Source organism: Phascolarctos cinereus, unplaced genomic scaffold (assembly GCF_003287225.1).
Source record: "Phascolarctos cinereus isolate Bilbo 61053 unplaced genomic scaffold, phaCin_HiC Scaffold_9;HRSCAF=440, whole genome shotgun sequence".
Lineage (NCBI taxonomy): Eukaryota > Metazoa > Chordata > Mammalia > Diprotodontia > Phascolarctidae > Phascolarctos > Phascolarctos cinereus.
The window spans coordinates 164,366,578-164,394,205 of NW_027556402.1; the positions used below are offsets into that span (position 1 = coordinate 164,366,578).

The 27,628-nt window shown below is 34.4% G+C and overlaps 1 long non-coding RNA gene across 1 annotated transcript; it reads right to left on the reverse strand.

Moving 5' to 3' along the window:
• Positions 1 to 1,238: 1,238 nt before the first annotated feature.
• On the reverse strand, positions 1,239 to 9,648 carry LOC110210660 (uncharacterized). Its single transcript, XR_002325144.2, has 3 exons — positions 9,491 to 9,648; positions 6,814 to 6,913; positions 1,239 to 3,739 (listed from the first exon to the last, which is right to left on the reverse strand). It is a non-coding gene; the product is annotated as an uncharacterized LOC110210660 (long non-coding RNA).
• Positions 9,649 to 27,628: the final 17,980 nt, after the last annotated feature.

Consider the following 27,628-nt stretch of genomic DNA (forward strand, 5'->3'; position numbering starts at 1 on the left):
TCCATACACCTAAAGGGAATTCTATTAAGGCATGTGAAAACAAAAGAGTTGTGTGATGTGTATGTATGAATACACATATACATACATGCATGTATACATTTATATATGTATATATACATATATATATATATATATATACATATATATATATATACACATACAGATGGATACACATATATATAACCCTTTAGCTGTGCTATTTTCCTGTATCTAACCCAACTATTAGCAGAGGTGTCTCTTTCAATCAGGAGTACCAAGCTTGGGTCCTTCATTCGGTATGAAAAAAGAAATCTTGTGAAGGCACAACACAGGAACTTTTAAAAATAAGACATTCATTCTGTGATACCAAGTATGGGGGAAAGCTGTAAAAATACAAATAGAACTTTTGCACAGAGATGTCAAAATAATAAGCTAAGTCACTCAGACAGATTAAGTGAAATAAGTCAGTCAAAGAAATTGGCTAGTCAATTTAGCCAAAGTGGTAAATCTAATCTTATACAATTTTTCTTTTAGAAGTTATTTCTTTTGCTAGTGGTGCTTTTATGTAGCATCCCTTTCTCTCCTTCCCCAGAGACTAGCTGAATCAATAGAACTGAGCAAAATTGTTCCTCAAAAGGAGGCAGAATCCTTGAAGACACATCCAAGTTGAAATGCCTGCTATATTGCCTTGCAAAATTGATACAAGGGACAGTTATGTGGCATATGAGAAAAAAATTCCATTGCTACTGTTCCTAAATCTATACATAGTGGCATTTCCAGGCTGCTTCAGACAGATTCTTTAGGCAGAAATCAAGGTCAGCAAAAGATCACTTCAATTGCACTGGAAGGACAGAATGAGAGATGAATAGCATAACAATTTTATAGTACTCAAGCCTCAACTGTGACATCTTCACTCAAGTCATAATTTCAGATTGTGATTTCTATACCATATTCCTCTATTCATCTATTGCTGCCCAGAGCACATCTCCCAGCTCCTTTCTAAAGCCTCCCAAAATATGTACTTTGTAGATCATATGTTGTTATCTCATCTTATACTCTCTTTATACATATATATACATATATATATGTATATATATTATATGTATGTATATATATATATACACACACACACACATGCACACAATCTATAGATTTCCTGAATAATAGCATTTCAGAATTGTCAACATACATTGAAAGACAATCTTTGTAGACTGTTTATTGTTGAGGATTTTAGTGATGCTACTCTAACCCCAGAAAAAACTATTTTATAAGTAACAAAATGAAGTATGAAGAAAAAAGATAGGATCATAAATTTAAAGGTAGAAAGGACCTTTTAAGTCATGTAGTTTTACAACCTTTTGTTTACAGATGAGGGAACTTAGGTCAAGTAACTTTTTTTTCAAAATCATAAGCCTTGTAAGTACTATAAGGCAGGATTCAGAGTTATAAACAGCTATTTTCAAAGCTCATTATAAACATAGCTTCAATCCATTTAATGATACATAATATAACAATGAAATAAGTAGTTGACAAACTAATTTCAGTATGTGACTCTTGCATACTACTCTTCAGGGAAGAAAGAGAAAGAATAGACCATTTGGATCCCTTTGGATGAGAGGCCTCAAGATTCCAAGAATTTGCTTTTAGTGTCCTCAGCCCAGAAATGGGGTTGGAGGGAGAGAAAGGATAGTTCAGGTAACAATTCACCTAAACAGCCATTTTGAGGAGGAAATGTACCAAAGATTAACTTTGAAGTACATATGGCAGAATATGACAAGAAACCCTCTGTAGGAATACATTTGTGATCAAGAACTTCATACTTCTGCATATCCAACCTGGTCTACTTGCCTCCTTTTCATCCAATTCCACCTCAGTACATTGGGTGGTGATGCTACCATAGATGCAGCTTCCAGGATGTGTGTCTGAGCCTAGATGGTATGGTTACTCTACTAAAAGTGCAATTGACAGCTTGAAAACAATCTGGCAATGCAAGTTGTCAAAGAGGTTTTAAGGACATATGTGTAGCTAATTGAGGCTTTCTCCCTGATGGAATTAGAAAATATTGAAAGAACATTCGAAGGAGAAGCAGTTAATAAATGCTTTTTGAGTTGAATTGAACTAATCATTTCAGAGCTAACAAATTAAATTGATTATTAATTCATGTTGAAGACAAAAGAGGCTCAGTCAAGAGGGGTCAATCTTGAAGGCAAGAGAGTTTCTCAGCAGAGAAGCCCTTTATGTTAGATCAAGCCATTTATCAATTCATCTGTGTTACTTGAGCTCAGGAATTCATTAAAAACGAAAACTCCTAAATGGAATAACTTGCTTCTTCTGCCCCTAGGCAGGAGTAGTTTGTAATTTTCAGTTCCCCTTGGTTTAAAGGAATCTGCAAGTACAGGGAGGAGCATAGCTAGATCAGTGGGAAGAGGAGAGGAGAGGAAGTAATGGGGGGGGGGGTGATCATAGAGGGAAAAGGACAAGGGTAAGAAACAAGACCTTGACAGCCTGGTAAATTGCCTGTTCTGTTCAACTATGATTTAAACCCACTGAATTTCATGTCAGATGGATGTTTTTGGCTCTGAGGACATTATTACAATTGTCACCCTGTTCCTCCCCCTTCCCCACAATAGTTGTATTATAAGGTATTATATTACAAAGTAGGAAGTGTAATTGGGTTTTATAACAGATATTCATTTATATTTTGTGCAGTAGAGAGGAAGACCCCTCAGAGTTGAAAAGATGCAGTTTCAGGTCCTATTCTTGACACGTACTTGTGTGACTGTGAATAAGTTAATTTAAATCTCTGTGCTTTTACAAGCCTTTTGTCTTTAGGAAAATAAGTTTCATAACAGCTAATGATCTGCACTGGAAGAGAGTTTCCACACTGGATATTCCCTACCAATCTGAACAAAACAAGGTATTCATTCTTTACTGAAATGTAGTTGTATTTTCTGAAATACATCTGTCCATCCCCCCCATTTATGTCATGAATGATGTCATCATCAAATGAAAATTCACTACGTTTTTAAAAAATCTCCACTGCCAGATTTCTTAATTAAGCTGCCAATATGTTCAAATGTATAGTTCACTGTCTTTTTCTGCATTTGAATCATATAAGCAACTTCATTTCCCTCCCAAATTGCTCTCTTGGATTTGAGACAGTCATGTAAATAAAAACATATACATTTAAAGACAAGCAAAATTTTAGAAAGTAACCCACAGATCCTGCTATACTATTACCTAAATATGTTGCAGATGTATTTGTTCTTCGATAAAATTCTTCCTGTATCCAAAACTTATTTACCTCAATAAGTCATACTACAACTATTTTCTTTTAAAAATCATCAATTTTTTCCTAATTTCATGTACACCTGGTTGGGAAATTACAGTTTCGGGACATCACCTCTCTAGTATACTAACTCTTCTATCTATATGAATCTACACTTGCCCTCTTGCAGATCTGAAATAAATTTGCTGAGATCAATGTTCTACTCAATAAAAGTATATAATACTTACAATGAATATATCTCTGTGAGCATTTCTAAATTAAGAAAATCTGTTTTCTGTCTTTGTGTTGAGTGGAGATTTCTCATTTAAAAAAAATAAATCGTGCATTTTGAATGGTTGAAGAGTCATCCTAACTAGTGAAATTTAGTTTTTAAGTGACTTGCGGTTGGTCACAAAACTGCCAGATGTAAGGGCTGGAACTTGATCTCTCCTGAGTGAGCCCTGGGCTCTTCTTTTCTCTTCTTCATGCTATCTGTCAGAGGATTAAGAAAGAAAGGAAAGGTAAATGCAGATCCAATTGAAAAATAAACAAACCCTGATTATCCATTTAATAAACTTCAGTAATCATTATGGATGCAACCATTTTACTTTCCTTTTCAGATTATATTTCTCTTAAGAGACTCAGAATTATATTTTCCACTTATTTGTATTCTCCACACTATTTATATCTTGTTTATTGTGGGTACTTAATATATTTTGAACTGGGGTTTTCCATAATCTGTAGGAAGGAAGGAACAAGTATTTATTAAGCTCCTCCAAAGTGCCAGGGACTTAGCTGGGTGATTTGCAAATACTAACTCATTTGATTCTTGCATCATCCCTGGAAGGTAGACTTGCCTAGGTTCAAACAATTACAATGTGTCTGAAGACAGATTGGAGCTTGTATCTTCCTGAATCCAGATCTAGGACCTGTCCAAATCAGGAAGTCCTTTGCTCATTTCCTTAATACTGGCTGTATGATTGTTGGTTGAAAGATTGCATTTCAAGTTATTTTTCCCCAGAGAGCATGCTAAAATTACAAATTATACAGCAATTGAAGATTTACATTGGTAGGAGGCATTCCTCCAAAACAGTGAAATTATTGGTCTTTTTAAAAAAGAATCCTTTAGCTATTAGTATTCTCTCCCCCATTCTGTCAGGTAATATTCTTTGTATTTTAGAGATGAAACTGGAACTCCAAGAAGGTGACTTGGTGCAACGTTATACAGCTAGCAAGTGGAAGGACTTGGACTCCTGCTTTCTGACTTCAGTTCCCAGGCTTTTTCCATCACAGCACATTCCCATTCATAGAGCTAAACTTAGACTCTCTACACAGCCAAGTGAAACAATTTACAAGACAATTCTAATTTATATGTATGGCTTTAGAATGGAAAGAAGACAACCATAAACCACAGATGTATGCATATTTCCATTCTGATTAGATACAAGCAAAGAAAGTTTGGTTTTCTGATAAAAGAGCTCAATGCTATCCTTCATAAAAATGTTTTTCACACACACACATATATATGTTTATATATGTGTGTATATGTGTATATATGTGTGTGCATATATATGTATGTATGTGTGTGTATACGTGTGTGTGTGTGTATATATATATATATATACATACACATACATAAAGACTAATATTCAAATTTAACATTCCTATAAGGCAAAGTAACATTGCTATATTGAGTTAAATTCTTTCCTTAGAAGATTGTAGCTATTCCTTTAAGTTACAATATTTCTGAGCAAGTTTCCATATCCCTTTAGTGAAATGCTTAGAGGTTACAGGGCAGTCTCTAGCCTCTTTCTTCCTAGATACTCAAAACTTTTTTCATCGTATTACTTTTGTTAACCTATGTGACATTATCATGAGAAAGTAATGAATGGAATAAAATCACCTTGCCTTAACAATAAAAATAAAAGCTACTTACCCATTTACTTTATGTGCTTAAGAGAGGCAGTAAACACAGCACAATGGAAAGAACACTTAATCTGTCATCAGGACATATGTTTTGAATCCGAATTATGCTATTCATATCTGTGGGACTTGGTTCAAGTTACTTAACTTATCTCTGTAAAATGAGAGGTTTAAGCCAGGTGATTACTAAAGCCTCTTCTTATTCTAGGTCCCTTCTTACCTAGACCTGTGACTTATTTAAAATTAATACAAGTGATGAAAATCAAAGGTGGTATCTTCAAAGATGATCCCCATAAATGTTCACAAAACTGAGCGAGAAATACTCACTAGGAAATGGAATTTGGCAGATCGAAAACATTACAATTTGGAGAGTCTCACAGTGGCTCCCTAGGCACTACATCCAGTGGTCTTATTGCTAAATCCTGATGTGATCACTTTGTCAAGTACTTCAAAATACTGTCATTATGTATGACCATTGAAAAATAAATTATTTCAAATTAGCATGCAATTATTCATTATGGTCTATCTGTATTTGTGACTTATGCACCTAATCCCCTGACCCTCACAATAATATGTATTTATGAAATATAGAATCTATGTCTCCCTAATCTTCTTAACTCTCTCAAGGAATAACACAATATTCCACCTGCAACTGGTGTTTGACACATGTTTATTGAAATTAAATTAAAATACCAAGTGACACATAAAGTTTAACAGTAAATATTGCTAGTCAATCTAAAATATTACGTTATATATTTATCTATTTTGTTTGTATAAACATTCTTTGGTCCCTAGAACCCTTGAAGAAGAAAAAAATCTTACGCATTGACAACCGACAAAGCAGGCCTCTTTTTTGAATAGCAAAAACTGTTCTTTTTTTTTTCAAATTTTAAACCAGTTTTAAAAACATCTTTTCCAAGATCACCTGCAGGGAAGAGTCAAGGAGGTGACACCCTCGTGTATATTCTTATGGCCCCTTTGTTAGCTGTAGAACAATTGGGACTTAAGAGCATTTACCTGCCGACTACCTCTATTGCTATTGTATGTCTTCTCCCTAAGCACCACAAGTGATCTTAGAGAGAATGATTGATTAGCATTTACTAACTTCCTTTGATCCAATACTTGGGTGTTAAATGACTGATCAATGACCTGGCCCTCAGCTGACACTTATGAATAGATGGACATATTTGTAATGTTAGGGAGGTAAATTATTTTAGGATAAGAAATCAATTTCACATTCAATTGATACTATGCTTTTAATGCAATACTGTAGAAAACAAAGCCTTAGTTATTGTAAATAATTTCCTTTGTAAAAATTATATACTTTCTATAGTTGGAGGAGGGAGAAGAGGAAAGTGATTTCAATATTCTCATTTGGAAATAATTCATTGTAAGCTGTAAATATATATATATATATATATATATATATATATATAATATACACAAATGTACATACATATAATATATACATATATACATATACACATATATGAGGCAAATATGTGTATGTGTATATATATGCACATCTTATATATGTATGTGTATGTGTGTAAAAACAGACAAAGAGAGGTAAAAAGATTTTTTTTAATCTGTTGACATTATTACAACTATTTTAAAGGTAATGTACTGAAAAGTGTACCGACCTGGGAGTGTCTGAATTTGGGCTCTGGTTTCAGCTTTCTGAAAAATGAATTGTGAATCCTTGGAGAAGACATACTGTCTTTCCTGCCTCAGTTTTCTCAACTGGAAAATAAAGGAACTAGTTTAGCTTTCTCTAAGTTTTCTTCTAGCTCTCAAATTCTGTAATTCTCTAGTTATATTGAAATCAAATTACAGGAGCTGTGAAAAATTAACTTGTTTATGGATTGAGTAGCTGTGCTAGTGCTTCCAAATTAAGCAAAAGATTGGGTAATTATATGGAAAATATAGACCTAAACATCCTGCCTTTCCTCACTTTCACAGGTCAGTGAAGAATCATGCCTGTACAAAGAGGACATAATAGTAAATGGAATTTGTTCCTGGGTTACTTCAGCTTAGTCATTCCCACAGCTCATGTTAAATATCTAATTACAAGACTTCCATTTTGTGCTGCCTAGGGAAGACTGAAACGATTCTCAGGTCAGGTTTTATTTAGTTGAAAGAGCATTGCATTAGGAGAAAGAATACATAAGTTTTATCTCCACTTCTCTTAATTCTTGGCAAATTGCGGCATTTCTGGACCTTATTTTTCTCATCTATTGAATGAGAGGATTAGTCTAAGGTAGCTTTGAACTTTAATGTTCTATGACTTTACTCCAATGATGTATTATCAGGGTCAGTCAATAAACATTGATTAAGCATCTATATTGTTTTCTAGGTCCTGTGCTAAGCACTGATGTAACAAAGAAAGGTGGTGATTGGTGGGGGGTGGGAAAGGTTCTCCGCTCTCAAGGATCTTACAGTAAAGAGAAAGACATAATGCAAACAACTATGCATAAACAAGGACTATACAGGGTAAATAGGAAGTAACCCAAGAAGGAGAGGTATTAGAGTTAAGAGGGATTGGGAAAACCTTCCTGTAGAAGGTGGAATTTTGGTTGTGATCCAAAGGAAATGAGGGAAATCAGAAGTCAGGAGACAGGGAAGGAAAGTATTCCAGGTTTTAGGGATAGCCAGTTAAAGTGCTTAAAGTTCCTCATTCACAGTGATTTTCATACAGTAGATGCTCAATAAATATTGCTGATTTTTTTTAAGGATGTAAATGATGGGGGTGGGATCTGGACCCCAGAAAGGAAAAACCCCTGACTTTTCTACTTGGCCAAATCTCTTGATTTCATCTGAGACTAAATCCTATCAATTAATTAGCCTTTCACTGTGGCTATGCTGAATCTACCAATTCTGTTCTGTTATATTCCTATGGCTCCTGGCCACTTCCCACCCTTAATCCTAGGTAGGCTCTATTCTCCCTTGGCTACTTGGTCCAGGTCCCTGGCATTCTGTTCACCCCCAGCTTACTGGCCACCCCCATCCAGATCCTCCTTAGACCCCTCCTCCAGTCACCTCAAACTACTTGGCCACTCCTAGATTCCTCCCAGAGTCTTTCTGTATATAAGGTCCATCTTGTCTCCACTAAGGCACTCAGATTCTTAAAATCTGACACACTTGCACTAGCACTACAAATGCTTAGATTCCTTAAGAGTCTGCCCAATATGGAGACATTGTAATAAACCTTGTCTTTGGCTGAAAGAAGGCTTGGGTCAAATTCATTCCGGCAGGACCAATGTGTCATAATTTCAAGGTCCCAGCACCCCAAGCCCCTAAACCTCAACACAAAGATTAATTAGTGCATATCCTGGGTGCATCATTGGTAGTTACTGGATGTCAAGAGATCTAGAAAATGTTGTAAGTAGATGGAGAGAATTTGTGGAAGGATTCAGACAAGAATCACACTTGATGTGAAGACATGAAAGGATTTGTAGCAATCTGCATCACTACATGTGTACCTACATTAGTGAGATCCCATATTTATTTTGACTAATATTAAGCAGGTATTTATTTATTGTCTATCTGCATGATATTATTCTGGGAATGTCCCTAGCACTAAACTATAAGAATCATAATTTAGGTTAATTTCTGCTCCAAATATATTTTCTCTGTCCCTAAATAAATTAGGGGTTTGTGACCTAATAACATTCCACAGAATGGACATTGTAAGATGAAGCATGGTATAATATATGAGTGAGATACTTGGTATCTGGAAGACCTGGGTTCAAATTCTGTCTCTAGACTTTGTCTAGCATCATTGCCATTCGTAAATCACTCATCCTATTAATCTAAGTTCCCATGTCTATAAAATAAGATTAACCGTAAGAACAGAACTTAACAGGCACCAATACATATTTCATTTGTGAAAATCTTAAAGCACTATGTCACTTCAGTCATTTGTCTTATTCATATTTTGCTTCCTAAACTTGTTTTCATTGACCTAACTGAAAAAAAAAATTACTTCTTTTCAGTTCTTGCTTAAAAATCCAACAATTTTCAAGTAAGTCTATATTTACTGTTAATGAGAATATTTTAAGTAAAAATATATTAAAACAGGAATAGAAGGCATTTAGCCAGTGGAAGACTTTTTTTTTCCCTTGAATATTTGGAACTATGTTTTAGACTAAGAGAACTAGAACACATTACTATCTTATCCATCCAGAAACTGGATTGAACCTAGTTAGCAGATTTGAAGGAGTGACTCTGCCTCTGGAACCCATTTGGTATGTGCTGTCAAAACCATCTATATCTGTATTCCCATATTTTTAAACAGCTAGATTAATGTTCTTTACTTACTTTCATTTCTCTGTGCTTGTCTCTTTTCCATCTTCTAAGTAACCAGTTAGGCATAGCTAGGTGAATCCTTTTACTTTAAGGAGCAGCCCATCTTGATCTGGTTCATATGGTTGTCTGTGGTTGGGACACACTTTACGAATTCTTCTCAATCAATGTAGTTTCACATCCTTATAAGCCTAAGACTCTTAGGTTCATTGCCCAGATATAGATCATGTGCTGCTGATGTTTAATAAATGCAGCTTGATAAAGACAAATCCCCATTTCTTCCACAGAGTAGAATGAGGTCATAGAACAAAAAAGAGAATACAAAAGCCTTTCTCCCATGGGGCAGGATTTAAGTCCATGAGGATCCTGGTCCAGAAATAAAAGTGCTGAATCATTGAATAAAATGGAAAATTCCAAGCAGTCTCTTGCTACTTGAAAAGAGAAATTTGAAAATAACACATGCAGAAACTTGGCAACTACTTTCAATTAAAGAAAGAAACCACTATCAATTCATTATGCAGAGGAGCAATGTGTCACCACTTACGAATATTTCAATATACCCTGCCACTTCCTTGAAGTGTAAATATACTTTGAAAGTACATGTCAGGTGCTGTGGATAATAAAATTAATGCTGAACTTAGGTGCTAAGACTTTTTATTGATAATCAGGGGTTAACTTATTTTAAGGACATGTTTGGTTTAAAAAAAATTATCCTTAACTGGGAATTAAGAAACCAGGTTGATTTCTAGTCCAGATCATAAATGATCTGTTGTGTAACCTTTGATAAGGGTTAATCCTTTGTGAGGCTTTAGTTTCCTCACATGTAAAATAATCAGATTGGACTAAGTGATACTTAAGGTACTTTTGAGCTCTAAGAATGTGACTGAATGAATGAACCAAAAAACAAAAAACAAAACAAAATAAAACAAAAAACCCACAAAACTATAAGGTCAGAAGCAATTCCAGGAAAACATGTCACTCTTTAGCACTCAGAATCATCAAACATTACAATCCCTTTAAGTAATCACATTTGTAAATCTATTGGGCTGAAAAGTACTGGGTTAAGAGCCACAGGAGTCATGCTGCTTTTAAGTCACAAATCCCAAGTATTCTCCTGCATTTTGGATTTCATACTCTTGTCCCAGGTTATGAAATGTGTGAATGAATGAAGTTCTTAGTGTGTCTTAAAGAGGCCTGTTCACTGAAAGGACATTGCCTCACTCAAAGTGAGAACCTGAAAAAGACATTAACTTTAAAAGGGCAAGGTCTCCCACTGCATTCTGGGCCATATCCAGTTGTACTGATTGATACCTGGCCCCTGGACCCAGATGGCTCTGGAGGAGACAGTGAAACTGGTGACTTTGCACAGCCCTCCCTCACTCAAATCAAAGTCAATTGCAAGTCATACGACCATCTCCCTGATGTCATGGTCCTCTCCAAGTATGCAGGACAAACTATACAATAATGTGCCAAGTACTATATTAAATTCTGATGATACAAATATAAAAGTAATAACAGTCACTGGCATCCAGAGTGCTTCCATTCTAATGGGGAAGACAATACATACTGAGGAATAATGACCAATGAGGGGGAACTTTGTTCTGGAAAGTTACAGGGATGATGAATGATTCCATAGTGGAGTAGATTGACACACTCTATCTAGTAGCAAGGACAGAGTTGTTTGTTTATAGTTTATGGTTTAGAATTGGAGGATATCAGGAAGGACACAATTGATAAAGAAGTTGAGGAGGTCAGGTGACTAGAGAGCAGAGACTGAATTTAAGCATGCCTGAGACTTTCCTGAAATAGTGCTGAAAGAGGTAGTCACCAACCAGGAGAGTGAGGGTCCAGAAAAAAGATATAATGCTTTGGTCAATAGGAGAGGGATTCAGGCTATTCCTTTAACTTTCTGATGACCTGATTGAAATGTTGCTTTGAGATTAGAATTTGAAATACATTCATTCTAGAGTGCAGATTTTTTTGGATGGATAAAACATCTACTTTGAGAAAAATTTTTTGGTTGTTTCTATAATCCATCCCTGTTTCCACCTTCATTTTTCCAACATTCCTTCATGTTCTGAGTAAAGTAAAATTCAGCCACACTTCTCCAAGAAAAAAATCAACTGGATCTTGTAGAACTGAACCAACAATGATAACTTCAATTTCTCTTCTTTCTTTTCTCTCAATCACTGGGTTGATTGAACTATCCTTTAGGATTAGTAAGATAATGCCCTTCCTGATTTCAGAGCTAAAGGGACAAGGAAATGAGAAATTCTTTTTTTTTCTTCTCTTTGCCTTGGCAATTTTTGGTATCATAAATGCTCTTTCTTCCTGTCCTAACTGTTTTAGCGATCCTAACGTTATCCACCTTTATGCTAAAGGTGGGTCAGTACCCCAGTATAACAAATTGAGAGGAAGAGATTGCTAATGTTGTCTTTGCCACACTCAAGATTCAGAGGTCCACAGGCTATACAAAAGGCCACATTTTCTGGGTAAAAAGAATTCATTGAGACTTCCTTTCCACTAAGCTTGGAGTAGTGCCTCACCTAGATTATACAGCAACAATTATGAAGCATTATGATTCAGTGCAGTGTGAGGTATTGAATACATATCTTGGGTAAGAGTAGGAAAAAGATGCTCCTGAAAATTGGTAGTGTTACCATGGGCAAGTAAGTAAACCTATGTTTTAGTTTCCTCATCTTAAATAAAATGAACCTGTATTACAAGATTGTTTTCAGGGCCAAAGTAAAATATACAAAGTTTTTGGAATATTAAAAGTGACAGATAAGTACACAAAGGTATACATGCATATGTAGTGCATATGAATATATGCACATATCTGTATATAAAGTATATGTGTATATCTATACATAGCCAATCCAATAAATGTTTATTAAGTGCTTACCAGGCACTGTACTAAACTCTGAGAATACTGTTAATTAACAGAAAGACTAATTTCTGCTCTCAAGAAGAATTTGCCTAATTGGGTGAGGGGATAAAATATTTGCATCTATGTACATATATACACATGTATGCATCTACACTGAAGAATATATGCATGCATACACTGTATACATAAACATACACACTCATAATTCTATACTCATGTGTGTATGTATGTAGAAATAAAAATATATGTGTTTATGTGGGGGGAGACCCACAGATAGATAGACAGAGAGAGAGACAGAGATAAAGCTACTAAAACAAATCTTCACTAAGATTTTTTGGGGCATCTTTTACAAATACCTCATATAAAATATGCATATTCATACATACATATCCATGGATGCATATGTACAATATATTTGTATATATATGGTTATTATTTATATTCATATAAATATATGTATATACATCTTTACATGTTACTCTGTCACTTTTGTTTGCAAGTAGTTAAATTTTATCATACTCTCCCTGACATGTATGTATATGTGTGTATGTATATAAATATAAATGCAATGTTTATTTCCATATATATACATACACTTACATATATACACATATGCATACATATTTATAGATATATAAATATAAAATCTGAAATCTTATAAATCACCTCTAAAAATTAAGGAACTCAAAATGGGACAACATAAGTTAACTGGATTGAGCTTTATAGAAAATAGAAATAATGCCTAAGGAAGGAAAGAAATCCCAAATACTGCACTTTCCTCTCTTCTCCAACTGTTGTTGTTGTTCTCTTTCAGTAGTATCTGACTCTGCATGACCACATGGACCATACTCTCCTTGGGATTTTCTCAGCTAAGATACCGAAGTGGTTTGTTATTTACTTCATCAGTGGATTAAGGCAAACAAAGGTTAAGTGATTTGCCCAAAGTCCCATAGCTGTTAAGTGTCTGAGGCTGGATTTGAACTTATGCCTTCCTGACTCCAGGTCCAGTCCTCTATCTACTGAGCTACCTACCTGCCTCTTTCTCCAGCTGACAATCATGTAAAAGACTACAGTACAGATGTTAAATAAGTGACCTAATCAGGAATTATTTTTTAATTAGAGGTATGACTTGTAAAGAAAGTGGGGTTTGAGAAGCCACAATTACTCTGAGATAAAATGTATTCATTTAGTTTAATCCATGTGTTTTCTGGAAAGAAAAAGACTGATAAATCAGAGGATAGAAAAAGAATACCTAAATTTCAACAAACATATTATGACTTTCCATTATCTCCTCCCCAAAAAATATAGAGAAATGTGAACAGAAATATAGATTTAAGTAAGTTTGAAACTATTCAAATGACTGCACCCAGGGAGGTGTAATTAATGGGTTGATGGAAAGAAGTCTTTAAGTGAGTGTCACAAGGCTTTGTCCTTGGTACTGTTCAGTTCAGCATTTTTGTGATTGGCTTGGATGAACATATATTTGGCATGCTAAGCAAAAAAAAATGGATGGCATGAAGATAGAATAGATAGCTAATAATTTGGTTGGCATTGTCAGGATCCAAAAGACCTTGACAATCTAGAATAATCATATTTATCTCCAGAGAACTATATTCCTTCACTTGCATTCGGGTAATCCATGGACAAAAAAGATAAGATATGACTAGACGGTTGAAAAAATGAATTAAAATAAAATATGTCAATAATTTGTCATGACAGTCATAAAGAGTTTGTTTGATTCATTTGTTTAAGGTTATCTTAACAGAAAAAAGCAAACTTTTAAAAACAAAGAAGGAAACAGTCCTACCGCACTATCTATATCCTTGTCAAATGGTATCTAGTATTATACTCTTCTTGGCCCTGCCCTTTTGTAAGTGCACAGATAAATTGAAATCTATAATAGAAGTGCAAACAATATGGACGTTAGTATGTATGCTGTGCAATAATTGGTTTAAGATACCAGAAATGCTTAGCCTGGAAAATATTTAATGTAACAAAATTCCCATCATAAAGTATTTGAAACATTATCAAACAGAAGAGGGATTAACCTGTTCTTTTTTGTTGGAGGACAACACTATGATCAAAGCAAAGAAGTTTTCGAGTTTGTGATATGAACTCGACATAGGAAAAAAAATAATTAATATTCAAATGAGGTGTCTCAGCTACATCATTACTTTGTGATATTATAGATGAGCTTTTTCATTTAAGTAGGTTAGAACCAGATGACATCTTATAGATCTCAAAGTTTCTATGATTCCCATTTTGTCTCATAATATTAAGCTTGAATCTGTTCCATGATTGAAATTTCTTTTATAATCAGTGAATTATCTCTTAGAATTTTTGTGATTGGAGCAGCTAGGTGGCACAGTGGATAGAGCTCTGGCCTTGGAGTTAGGAGAACCTGAGTTCAAATCCAGCCTCAGACACTTAACACTTACTAGCTGTGTGACCTTGGGCAAGTCACTTAACCCTGATTGCCTCACCAAAAAAGAAAAAGCAAAAAACCAAACAAAAACAGAGTTTTTGTGATTTCATCAGCATAAGGGATACCTAGTAAAAAAAAAAAAAAAACTCCTGCTGGTATAGATGCAACTGCTCTGCAACTCACAGTTTTAGAGAGTTGCCTGGGGCAGTTTTTGATTAAGGAACATCCCCAGAGTCACACAACCAGTATATCGGAAATGGTGTCTATACCCAGATCTTCAGAGTTTAAGTCAATTCTCAATTTACTCTACTCTACTGTCTGTAATTAGAGTCTAGAGTCTTCACATTAGTACTTTTCAGTGCATCTGTTTAACAGCCTTTTGACTCTAGCGACTCTTGGGGACTCAAATTATTTTACCTAGATGATTTCAAATTTTATGACCATATTTTTAGTTTGCAGTATATTACTTTTCTCATTTCTGCTCAAACTTACAACAGTAAAATAGAGGATTAGTCAAATATAAGGAGAAATATGAGGATATTTACCCAAAACTTTGTAAATAAAAGAGAGTAAAAGAAAATATATTTGTTTTCTCCCTCCCCCTTGATCCCTTTGCCCCCAATGGATTCTCTGAGTGATTATGATTCTGCAAATTTAGAACAGTTTTTTTTGGGGGGCACACAAACACATACTCAACCAAAACAGATTCAGAAGAGATATCAGAGGTAATACATCCCAAATGATATCATCAAAGAAATATATAACTAAAAGAGATGGGTTCATCACACATCAAGAGTGATGGATAAACAATGAACAGTCTGCATGTTCCATTGTTGTACTTCTGATACCTAATAACACAAAGAAGTCTCAGCCTACTAGATAGCTTCCCTAGTTGTTAACTTACAGGAAAAAAAAAGTTAAAGAGGGTTACATGGGATGGGTACAGCAATGCAGGTCACAACCCACAGTTTAAGAAGCACTGAAGGGTTTACAAGTAGAAAAAGTTTAAGAAGCCCTGGCATAGATGGTTATGATATATATCACTGAAAGGAAAGCTCACATCAATAAAATCAGAGCCATTGGACTACTAGATTTCAAGAATAAGTTTTGGCCTATATTTGTATATTGTTTTCCCCACTCATTTTCCAAATTTGCAATATAGAATAGAAACCAAAGACAAAGTTTATAATGTGATGTTCACTAGGAAAATTTAAAAAAAAACTTCACTTAAAATAAAGAAGTCAGGTATAATAAAATACTCAAACTAGTTCAGCAGTTTCTTTATTGTTGAGAATCCTTGGAGGTAATATATGACTGCATAGTGGCTATAACTTATTACTAGGATTATTCAATAAACATATTAAACACTTATTTTGTACCACACTATGATTGACATTGTGGGAGAATGAAGCAAAACTTTCCTTTAAAAATTTACACACTAGTTACAGAGATTACATTCACAAAGAGGAAAGACAGTGCAAAGAGCATTGGATTTGGTACTAGAGGATCTGGATTCAAATGTTGTTTCTGCTACATACAGTCTATAGGAACTTTGCCAATTCACATCACTTAAATGTTGGTTTCTACATCTAGTCTACTAAATGTTCCCTGAAGAGTTTTCACATTTTAAGTCTATGATGCTAAGTGCAGAATCAAGTTTTTGTTCTTTGGGGATTAAAAGTTCTTTGGGGACAAAATATCTCTGCATTTCATAAACATATCTTCACAGAGGAGCCACATTTTAAGATGTACCTTAAAGGACAGATAGCATTTGGATTGACTGAGGATAAGAATACATTTCAGCTAAAGAGTATAGTTTCAGGAAAAATCAAGAGTGAATGTGTGTGATGGATGGCAATAAACAAATAAAAAAATGAATGAATGAATGAATGCCTCACCGCCTCCAGAATATCCATGTTAAGGAGAGTTTTAAAAAATAGTAAATAGAGTTAAGAAGCTATAGTAAAACAGTAAATAGTAAATAGAGTTAAGAAACAATAGTAAATAGTTAAAACAGTAAAATGGCAAATCAGAGAGAAGGGCAATGGGATTCTTGGATAACAGAATGGAAAATTTGGTTATAGTCCCATCAATCATAATGATTCAATGTAGATTTTGGAACAAGAAAGTTATGCAATAAAAGTTGTGTTTTAGGAAGGTTTATTGGGCTGTAAATATGCAGAGTGAATTAGAAATACTGTAGAAAACTAAAGATAGGGAGATCAATTAGAAAACTGAAATAATCCAAGGGAATTTATTTGAATATGGGTTAATATTTTTGAGGTGAAAAAGGAAAGAAAGGGACAAACTTGAAATAGTAAGCTGAATTGCAAAAATCCAATAAAGTATAAGTTGACTATAAAAAAGTAATATTCATGGAATCACACACAGCTCTTCACCAGTATTCTGAAACCACAGCCTGAAGCAACAGAACCATTGAATCAACAATAAAATTATTCAATGTAAATATTTCTTGGATATTTCCAAAATATGTATTTTTAATTAACAACCATATATCTTCTCTCTTTCCCACTTTACCATACCAATAAAAATAAAAAGTGAAAATTAATTTAACAAGAGTGCATTGTTAAGCAAAACAAAATCTCATATTGTCATCAAAAAATAATGTCTCATGCTGCAGTTGGAAATTTTCAGTTGATAAGAGTTTATGAAGCACAATGTCAATTTGTCCATGTACAGATGATTTTGACCTCTTTGTAGAGGAAAAAGCCACACTTTTGAACCAATTGTTTGTATTAATGAATCCTTATACATCTGATATCTGACTATCGCATGCCTTTTTCAGAGGATGCACCTTACTATCAAAAAAAAATTTATAGACTCTCAATGGCGAATCACACGCATTCTTCTCTCTGTCTGAAAGGCCACTTTTATCAAACCTAATGCCTCAGTTGATTGACATTGATTTAGGTTTCTCATACCAAAAGCAGTAATTAGAGTTACTTCTGAATTAGAAAAAATAATTTATTATGAAGCAAAATTTTTAAAAATTAATAGTAGCTACCATTTACCTATCACTTTAAAGTTTATATATATACATATAATTTGATCATAAGAACTTATGATCTGTATCATAGCATATATATAGATGGACTTTAGTAAAACAATAAGCATCATGCCTCTGTGGTATGGAAATACCGTCTGTACCACAAAGATAGGTTATAGTGAGATACCAATTCTCCATTTCATATGGTATTAAAGATACCTGTTGATAGAGATAAATGTTCTCATACTCAGACAGATGATGCCTTCTTCTCACTTGGGTAGATTTTAGCAGAACATTTTCCCAACCTCTCCATGTTCAAGTTTTCTTTTTTCTGGAGGTGTATTCAGCTTCAGGTTAGTTGGACTTGTAGACCAGGAAACACTGAAAACTTACTGATTGAATGGCTAAGCCAGGATATACTTAATTTTATACTGAATTGATGGCTATGGCAACACGATTAATTAGCTCTTTCAAATGCTTGCAGTTCACCTATTTGTTGATCCAGTGAAACCTTGCCTTGTGCCTCACCCTTCTTCCAGCCTAAGACATTAGAATGTAAACATCTTGAGGGCAATTTTTTTCCTATTTATAACTCTTAGCACAATGCTTAGAGTATAGTAACCCTTTTTTTAAAAATTTATTTTTATTTTTAGGCAGTTGGGGTTAAGTGACTTTCCCAGGGTCACACAGCTAGTAAGTGTCAAGTGTTTGGTCTGAGGCTGGATTTGAACTCAGGTCCTCCCTGCTTCAGGGCTGGTGCCCTATCCACTGTGCCACCTAGCTGCCCCTTATAGTAACCCTTAATAAAGGCTTGTTGATTGATTGGCATAAGCACTGTTTGCATTCGACTTTCCTCATGTGTAAAAGGGAGGTTACAGTGTTTACCAACTTTCAGGAATTATAGGGAGAACTAATAAAACTAAAACACTTCAAATATTGCAGTGCTATATAAATGCCAAAAGATAATCATCTCCCTCACAAGCTTGTGTGTGTAAGGAATGAAAATGTAAAGGTTTAGAATTTATACTGCAATGTGTCAAGCTGCTTAATACATGGGGCATGTGCATAGATACCATTATAACAAAGACTTCTATAAATGCTCAGTACAATTAATTGTCTACATTTCATTATATTTTATTAAAAAAAAAACCTAAACAGCTGCTCATTTCAGAACCCGTCCTGACCTATATAGACAGGGAAAACTACTTTATCTTTACCTCTGCCTAATCATTTGTACAGCTCCGATACACTATATGACAAGTAAAAAATATGATGTGTGGCTGGAATCCTAACAAAGTCTGGGCAAATGTTTTTCAGCATCCAAGTAGCAAAGCATATGAATCAGACAAATAAGACTTGCTACTGAATAGCTCTGTTGAATGCTGAGCCTGGGTATTTTTTTTTCATAATGATATTCAGCTCTTTTTGTCATCATGAGTAGATTAGTGTTTTCATCTTCCTTAATGAATTGAAACATTTATTTTCAATGGACCAAAATGGGAAAATATTAATGTTTGGGGGACAAAATTAAAACAAGGTGTTTTTGAAACATCCATCAGTTTGTGATTGCCTAGGTTCCAAATTGTTTTTGCTGGAAGATGGATGTCTGTACATTTTAGCAAGAAGCAATATCAAGGATTAGAATCTGGGTGAAAGCACCTCTGCTATATTACTGCTCTCAAAACTGTGACAGCTTCCAGGTGGATCATTCTTATTCCTATGTCTTGGTCTACTACCACATTTGCATTTTCTGTGGAAGGATAACAAATTGTTTTCCTGCTTGACCTAAACATTGAATAATTATAAAGATGTGTGAGGAGGAAAGGCCTTGACACTTCTGAGGAGTCCCTTGTATCAAAAACAAATTAAATCCCAGTGATTTATAGTTTCTACTTCTAAAGTGTTCTACATTCTATGAAAAATATGGAAAAGAAAACAATCTAGTAAGATGATGGAGGTAGGGGTGAGTTGTTGATGGAGTCTTACACATCTGTAAAATTTTTCCTTCCTGTTTTGTAGTTTGTTCTCACATTCCCTAAAATTGACTTTTGAAAAAGAATTTCACTCTTAAACGTGTTTAATACATTTTTCCTTTTTTTTAATCTCTTGTAAAAACGTATTTGAATAAGCACTCTTTACTGACAGTGGAATAGCTAGAAATTTATGGTAATATTTTTAAAATGCAAATAACCCTGTGTCCATTATTAAGTAATATTTTTGTTTAATAATCTATACCTATATACACACATGCATATGTATGTATGTATGTATGTATGTATGTATGTATGTATGTATATATGTAAATGATTTATTTTTGTAACCTATTTTTTTGGGGATGTTCACTTCAACAGTGAAGCTCACAATCTTTTATATGATTCAAGAGTCCATCTCATGAAATTCTGTAGTCAAAATATCATGATACCATAAGCCTACATGAATTTTGTTAAACTGGTCCTTAGATGTCCATTATTTGGGGTATAATTAAAGTCTTTGAGTCTAAAAAGAGTCATCAAGAACTTAACCTTCAACAAATAGCAAGGAAGGAGAGTAGAAGTCATCTAGCACAACTTGTTTTATAGCTGATGACACTGAAACAGAGAGGTGAAGTGATTTCCCCAAAGATATTTTGATCCTATTCCTGCTCATCTATTTCTTCTTTCCATCTATATGGTTTGTTGGAGTAAGAACGCTGACTCAGTTGTGCTGAGACACACAGTCTGCAGAGACAGACTGAAAGTAAGTAGTGGGTGCCTTGATAGTTGAAGAGCAGCAATAATGAAATTAGCCTTCCTCAGATCTTAAGAATCAGTGGAGTGGGGAGCAGAGGCTGATATATAAAGTAAAGGGAGGCTGACCTATAAGAGAGATCAAGAGAGCCATTATTCCCCACAAACATCTCACAGAAGGAGACTAAGGCTGAAAACACTGGAATGTAGCCACTTATTCAAAGATTAAGAGAAGGTCTAAGAAAAAAAAAAGTCTTCTCTTTACAAGTTTAACATTCCTGTAACTATCCATGAAATTAAACTCAACTTGTTTCTTCCCTATTCCCTAACATTTTTGCTCAAGTGAAGTTAGCATCATATATGAAATGCTAATGGTTAGTAGGAGATAAAAATAAATCTTAATTAAGGTGGAGAATTAACATCTGTCTAAATGTTATGAATTTTCCTGAGAAATTTCAACAATTATATTTTTACCCCTGACATTTCATGTAACATAAACTTTATAAATCCAGTAGAGAAGGTCTGAATAGATAGACCTAAGTGGTCATTATATTGTCCTCAGGATAAAAAAAAAAGAACTAATTGTTCTAACCTTAGGCTAGCCAGTAAATTCTCCAAAACCAAAAAGGATAAGGAGGAAAGGATAGAGACAGCTGGCCAACTGCACCCTCCTCAGTGGTATCCCAAATCAATGATGTTATATATTATTATGAAATGTGACTGATGCTATATATGACCACCTTATCAAATGGTTTTGTCTATGAAAAATATCCATTTTGATAAAACACATGATTTTAATTCATAATGAGAAAATACAATATTCCTATCCTTTCTTTAAGAACTCAAGCTTAAATTACAACCCTATTATCATACAGTTCCTGCTCATTACAGAGAGACATACTGCTCTTAATGAGGTATTTAATAGGTGCTCTGGACTCCTCAGCACTTCTACCAAGAAAAAAAAAAGAATAATTTTTCAATGAATATATTTTCTTTAAAAAGCAAAAAGAGAGGATTTGTAATTCATTTTTAAAAATGTAAGAAGGTAGGCAAGATCACTTAAAGGGGATTATTGGCATCTTTCCTGCAATGCCTTATTTGTGAGTTTTCCTTTAAAGTGCTTTCTAGCATGAGTTTGATGGTATACACAACCAATATTCTTATTCCCCAGCATTTCTACTATATAATAAGTGGCAATTGGGACCCTAAGAAAACTAAATAAAATATCAAAGTTACATAATTATATTAAAAATAGGTATTCTCAACCTATACGGTACCTCTAAATACACACAAAAGGAGATCTAGCCATCACTTCACACTGGTTCTCTAAACCTAATAGTGGCATATACAATATTCACAGATTATTCCACTGATTCCATACAAACAATAGTGGTATATCTTATTAAGTGTAGTTTTCTAAAAAGACAAACAGCAGAAAATAATATTTTATGATATTTCTTACACTCAGCTATTGTGGCAGACTAATGTGCCAGGGCACATGCAAAATTTAAATAAGATACATTTTCTGCTTGTATTAACATAATGATGGAGAAGCTTTACAAAGCTTTATGTAGTTTTGAAGAGCACTTTCCTCATAAAAACACTTTAAGATATAATTAATTCTAGCGTTATTATTCCCATTTTATAGGTCAGGACTTTTTTTTTTTTAAGTTTAAGGACTTGGCCAAGGCTTTATGGCTGGTAATGCTGCAGTTACTCAAACCCAATTTCAGTGCTCTCTTGATAATGCCATTCAGACATATACAAACATCCCTGAAATAAACCACTTAAAGAGACAGCTGGAACCAATTCTGCAAAAGGCTGTTGGCTATGCCTTATGTGGTACATACTATGTGTTTAACAAACACTGGTAGATTTAATGAAATGTATAGGTCAGATGTGCTCCAAGTGACCATGCTATATACAGAGGAGTTATTCCTCACATGTATGAGAAACAAACAATTGTTTTGTAAAACATCTCTGGGCTCTTTTCCCCCACCTCATATTGCACTGTCAGATGGTATCCCACAGGGGTTGTTGCTATTTCTTTATTGTTTTAGCAGTAATCCTACAGGAATCTATCCCCTTAACACAGCAGCTTCCTGGTAACAGACATTAGAATTAGTTCTTAGCAAAGTCACTACTCAAATGGCTTATCAAGAGCAGTATCTACAAAGTATCCCTCCAAAATCAATCTTGGGCACAACTAAATACAAAGTCTGTGTGTGGGAGGAGAAGCCACAAACTCATAGCACAATTGTAGTGATACAAACATGCATACATGCATATGTACATACACATACATACATACATACATACATATCGACACACACATAGATGTACCTGCTGAACTGGACCAAGCAGATCTTTTGGCTAAAAGGCTGACTTCTCAGATGGCTTAGCAGCTACTAGGATCAACCAGGAAAGTTGCTTAGCCATTGGGAAGCTGCTGTTAACTGGTTTAGACAATTCACTCTGCCACTGACCTGTGGATTATGTACTGGGACAAATTCTTCAGTTGTTGGGCTCTTCACAGAGCATGGCATATCTGTTGGATGGATTCATTCACTGGAGTCCATGGGCTTATTTTTGTAGTAAATGCAGTCTTCAAATCCAACCCCTGTCTCTGCTGAGTGTTATAGTGTACTTTTAGTGATCCATTTCAGCAAAGTCAAAGTGCTTTAGCCCAGGATTGGCAGAAGCCTCGATTCTTTAACTCTCACTGGGCTTCGGCTCTGATTTTTGTTATTTCAAAGCAGTAGTTAGAAAGTTCTAATGTCTATTTAAAAATTCTTCTTGGTTAAGAGGTGGCTTCCTTTCAACTTTACTTACCACGATCAGCCAAGTTCTACATCCTATATTCCTTTTTGGTTTAATGAAATTGGAATTGAGTTCAAATCTGGCCTCAGACAGTTCTGCTCAATGGGTTACCATGGACAGCTCACTTTCTGCCTTTGTTTCCTAAGCCATGAAATGAAGATAATAGCACCTGTCTCAGAGGGTAGTTTTGAGGATCAAATGAGACAATATTTGTAAACCACTTAACAGAGTGCCTAGAAGAAAAATAAAACATTAAAGTATTTTTTCTAGATAATGTTTATTGTCTTGATGTCCTCCTTTAATGTAATTGAGCTATTTAAACCATTTATCTTTTCTAAGACGTGTGTTCTTTCCTTTGCATCTGAGAACACTTTCCCTTAGATTTCAATATGGCATTCAACTCCCATAAAAATCTGATTAGAACACATTTATGTATTTTTTTAAACCTCTCGTACTTAAATTTGTAGAAACCACACTGAAATTAGCCTTGTTGAAAGCAAGGAAATTCATGATATTTCAAACCCTAGACAGAAAATCTATCATAACTATTGTCAAAGCTTACATTCTTTTCAGCCCCACTCCTCCCCACTTTAAAGAAATATTAAATACCTATTATGTGCCAAACACTATGCTATTTGCTATATAAGTGTTATCTCATTTGATTCTCACAGCTCTGTGATGTAGTTGTTACTATTATTCCCATTTACCAGATGAGGAAACTGAGGCAGACAATGATTAAATGATTTAAGCAGTATCACATAGCTACTAAAGGTCTGTGGCCAGATTCAAACTCAATTATTCCTGACTTTTTTTTTAGCACTTTATCCATTAAACCACCCAGCTCCTCTTATTAGAAAAGGGTAAAAACTGTCAGGTTTATCCTACAGGCAACTAGAAATTGTACAGTAGATTTCTAGAGTCAGCTAGTTATGCATTTCCCTATAGGTTCAATCAGAATTCTTAAAGAGGAGTGAAATAGGTTCATGCTGCATTTTATAAGTCCAAGATTTCAGGTCTTGATTTTTTAGTACACTGTGACATGAGTGACACTCTGCAAATTAAATTATTTGGGAGGGCAGACATATTTTACATTTAATCTTTTAGCAGTACAAAGAAAAAAAGCATTTGGCTAAAATAAAAATCCTAGGTTAATTGGTAACCCTAGAATTTTTTTCTTTTATCTTCCTTTCTTCGTTCCTTGCTTCCTTCCTTTTTTTCTTTCTTTCTTTTTCTTTCTTTCTTTCCTTTTCTTTCTTTCTTTTTCTTTCTTTTTCTTTTTCTTTCTTTCTTCCCCTCTCCCTCCCTCCCTCTATTCCTCCCTCTCTCTTCCTTTCCATCCTTCTTTCTTTCTTTCTTTCTTTCTTTCTTTCTTTCTTTCTTTCTTTCTTTCTTTCTTTCTTTCTTTCTTTCTCTTTCCCAGCTTTTCTATCATTTTCAATGTTTTTAAAGTAATTATACTATTTTGTTTTGACACGACAGATATTTTCCAATAAACTACAAAACAGACTTCATTAGAATAACATTTTTTGCAATTATACAAATGGCCTTTTCAATTTTGTGATTTATTATTGATAGAAAGATTAGTATGTGCTTTATATTGTAAAATATAGGAAATGTTTGTTTAAGAATCATTCAAAGACAATAATTAGTTCACTAGTTATTATGGCAGTATTAAAAAATAATGAAGACCTGTGTGTTTCTACACACACACACACACACACACACACACACACACACACATACACACACAATCACATCTGAAACAACAGCTTGGCCAAGTAGACACAATGCTGCCCTCAGAGTCAAGGAGATCTGAGATCAAAGTCAGTGGTTCATATCAACTGTTTGATCATGGGCCATTCATTAACTTAAACTTATGGTGCACCAGGTAACTATATTGCAGAGGAGTTTATTATAATAATTAAATAACAAATCAGTCAAAATGTCAATTTTAATTTACACACATATATATGTATGTGTATGTGCATATATTTATGGATATGTTTATGGGAAAAATATATGTATATGAATATAATGGGAAATGAATAGAATAATGCTTACTACATGCTATGTTCCAGGCACTGTGTTAAGACATGCATATATATTTGACATGCATATATATATATATATACACACAAACACACACACACACATACACAGTATGTGTGTGTGTGTGTGTATACAGCAGTTTCTACTGTGTATTGGATATTATTTCAAAATCTTTTGTCAATTTGCTTTTTCATAATAACATTAAATATTATGTTGAACTTGCATTTCCATTTCTGTATATGTGTATCTATGTATGTGTGTATATCTATATATGTGTATATATACACACACATGCACACACATCAGTGTTTATTATATCTTAATGTTCGTAGGGGAGGTCCTGAATGAGTACAACATGAGCTAAATTCTCATTGTCCTAGAGAAAGCTATGAGAAAGGGCAGAAGGCAAAGAGATTAATTTTGGAATGACATCTGTCATATCTGAATCTGTTCTGTTTAAACTCAGAATAAGTTCTTGTGGACCACAAGCTTGAATTCTATGACTTAAATTTATCACATTTTATAGAAGTTAATCCATAATATAATACCTATTTCTACATTAATTAGATTATTAAATTGTTAAAACTCTTGTGGCCAGAACAATGTCTTATGTTCCTTCTGTCTGTCTCTATGGTGGCTAATACATATTGTTGGTTAAGAAACAATGACTACAGTAAACTATGTTTTGTATCTGGCAAGGTTTAGGTATTGTGTTTCTGGAGGCAGAGGCTGCATTTTATGCTACCTAATTTTTTTTTACAATTTTTTCATGACATTGATGTTCACAAGTCTTAAATTTATTACTTTTGTGAAAACAACTTGAGAAAAAACAGACTTCCCCAGTATTCTCTGAAGATTTAGTTTTTAGAGTTTCTAAATATAACTAGGAGTCTGCTTTAATAATCTTATTAAATCACCTTTTCCTCCCTCTTCCCCATGTAGAGAGAAATTTATGTGATTTTGAATGCAACATACCATCTATTTTCTACTGAGTCTTGGTGAATGGCTGTCAATATCAGTCTGGTAATTGCTTCTATAACAGCTAGCCTTTAGAAATAGCAACGATGTTCCTTGGGCATTTTGTGTTCACTAGACTGATATTCTACCTTCCTACAATTGGCTCTCCACATATGCAGATTGCACAATAGAATTCCTGCCATGTCTGCATGCCATGGTGATTACCTCATGCTGCTTTACCGAGCAGCATGCTGGGAGAACAATTGCAACTCTCCTCATGTGTAGAATGATGCATAATCCATACCACAGTTGCTGGTCTTGGTTATGCCTGTTTCATGATGTTTCCTTTTTCTTACCTTTTTTTTTAATCTTATTAGTGAGCAATGATCAATCTTAGGGTGAATGGAATTTTTGTGAAGAGTTCAAGCTCTAATAACAGGACTATGGGAGAGCAGGTATGGGAGTGAAATAGCAAAGTGAAAAAAAATACTGCTTATTTTAAATTGATGAGTCGTTACTTGCTTATGCTTTTTTGGGGGGAGTCTTGTTCTTTTTTTTTTGATGGGACCTGTGGTTTCATAGTAAGACCTCCCACCCAAGGTTTGTGTGAAGATTAAATGAAATAATATTGGTGAAGTTTTTTGCAAATGTTAAAGTACTATATAAATGCTAGTCAATATCATATGAAATTACTTTAGAGAACAACCAGTGAGGAAATTTCTCCTACCAATGCAGATTACTGCTTGTAATGAAACTTACAGTCTGAAGGAGTTGTTTGGAACACTGAGAAGTTAAATGACTTGCCTAGAGTAATTACATATGTGTCAATATATATTAGAGGCAGTATTAGAATCCAGATCTATCTGATTCAAAGTCCAGCTCCCTATCCATTACCTCCATGCTTCTTTTCATTGTTATTAGTGTTAACCTTTAAAAAGCTCATCTATTCTTACTTTATGGGGCAGCTAGGTGGCACAGTGGATAGAATGCTAGGCCAGGCATCAGGAAGGCTTATCTTCCTGAGTTGAAATCTGGCCTCAGAACTTACTAGCTGTGTGACACTGGGCAAATCACCTAACCCTGTTTGCCTCTATTTCCTCATCTGTAAAATGAGCTGGAGAAGTAAATGGCAAACCACTCCAGTGCCTTTGCCAAGAAAACCCCACATGGGGTCACAGTGCTGCACATGACTAAAAAAAAACTGAACAACAATATTTTTATTTTAGATTTTAAAAAAGCCTAAACAATACAAAATAAATATATACATGTATTTTTCTAT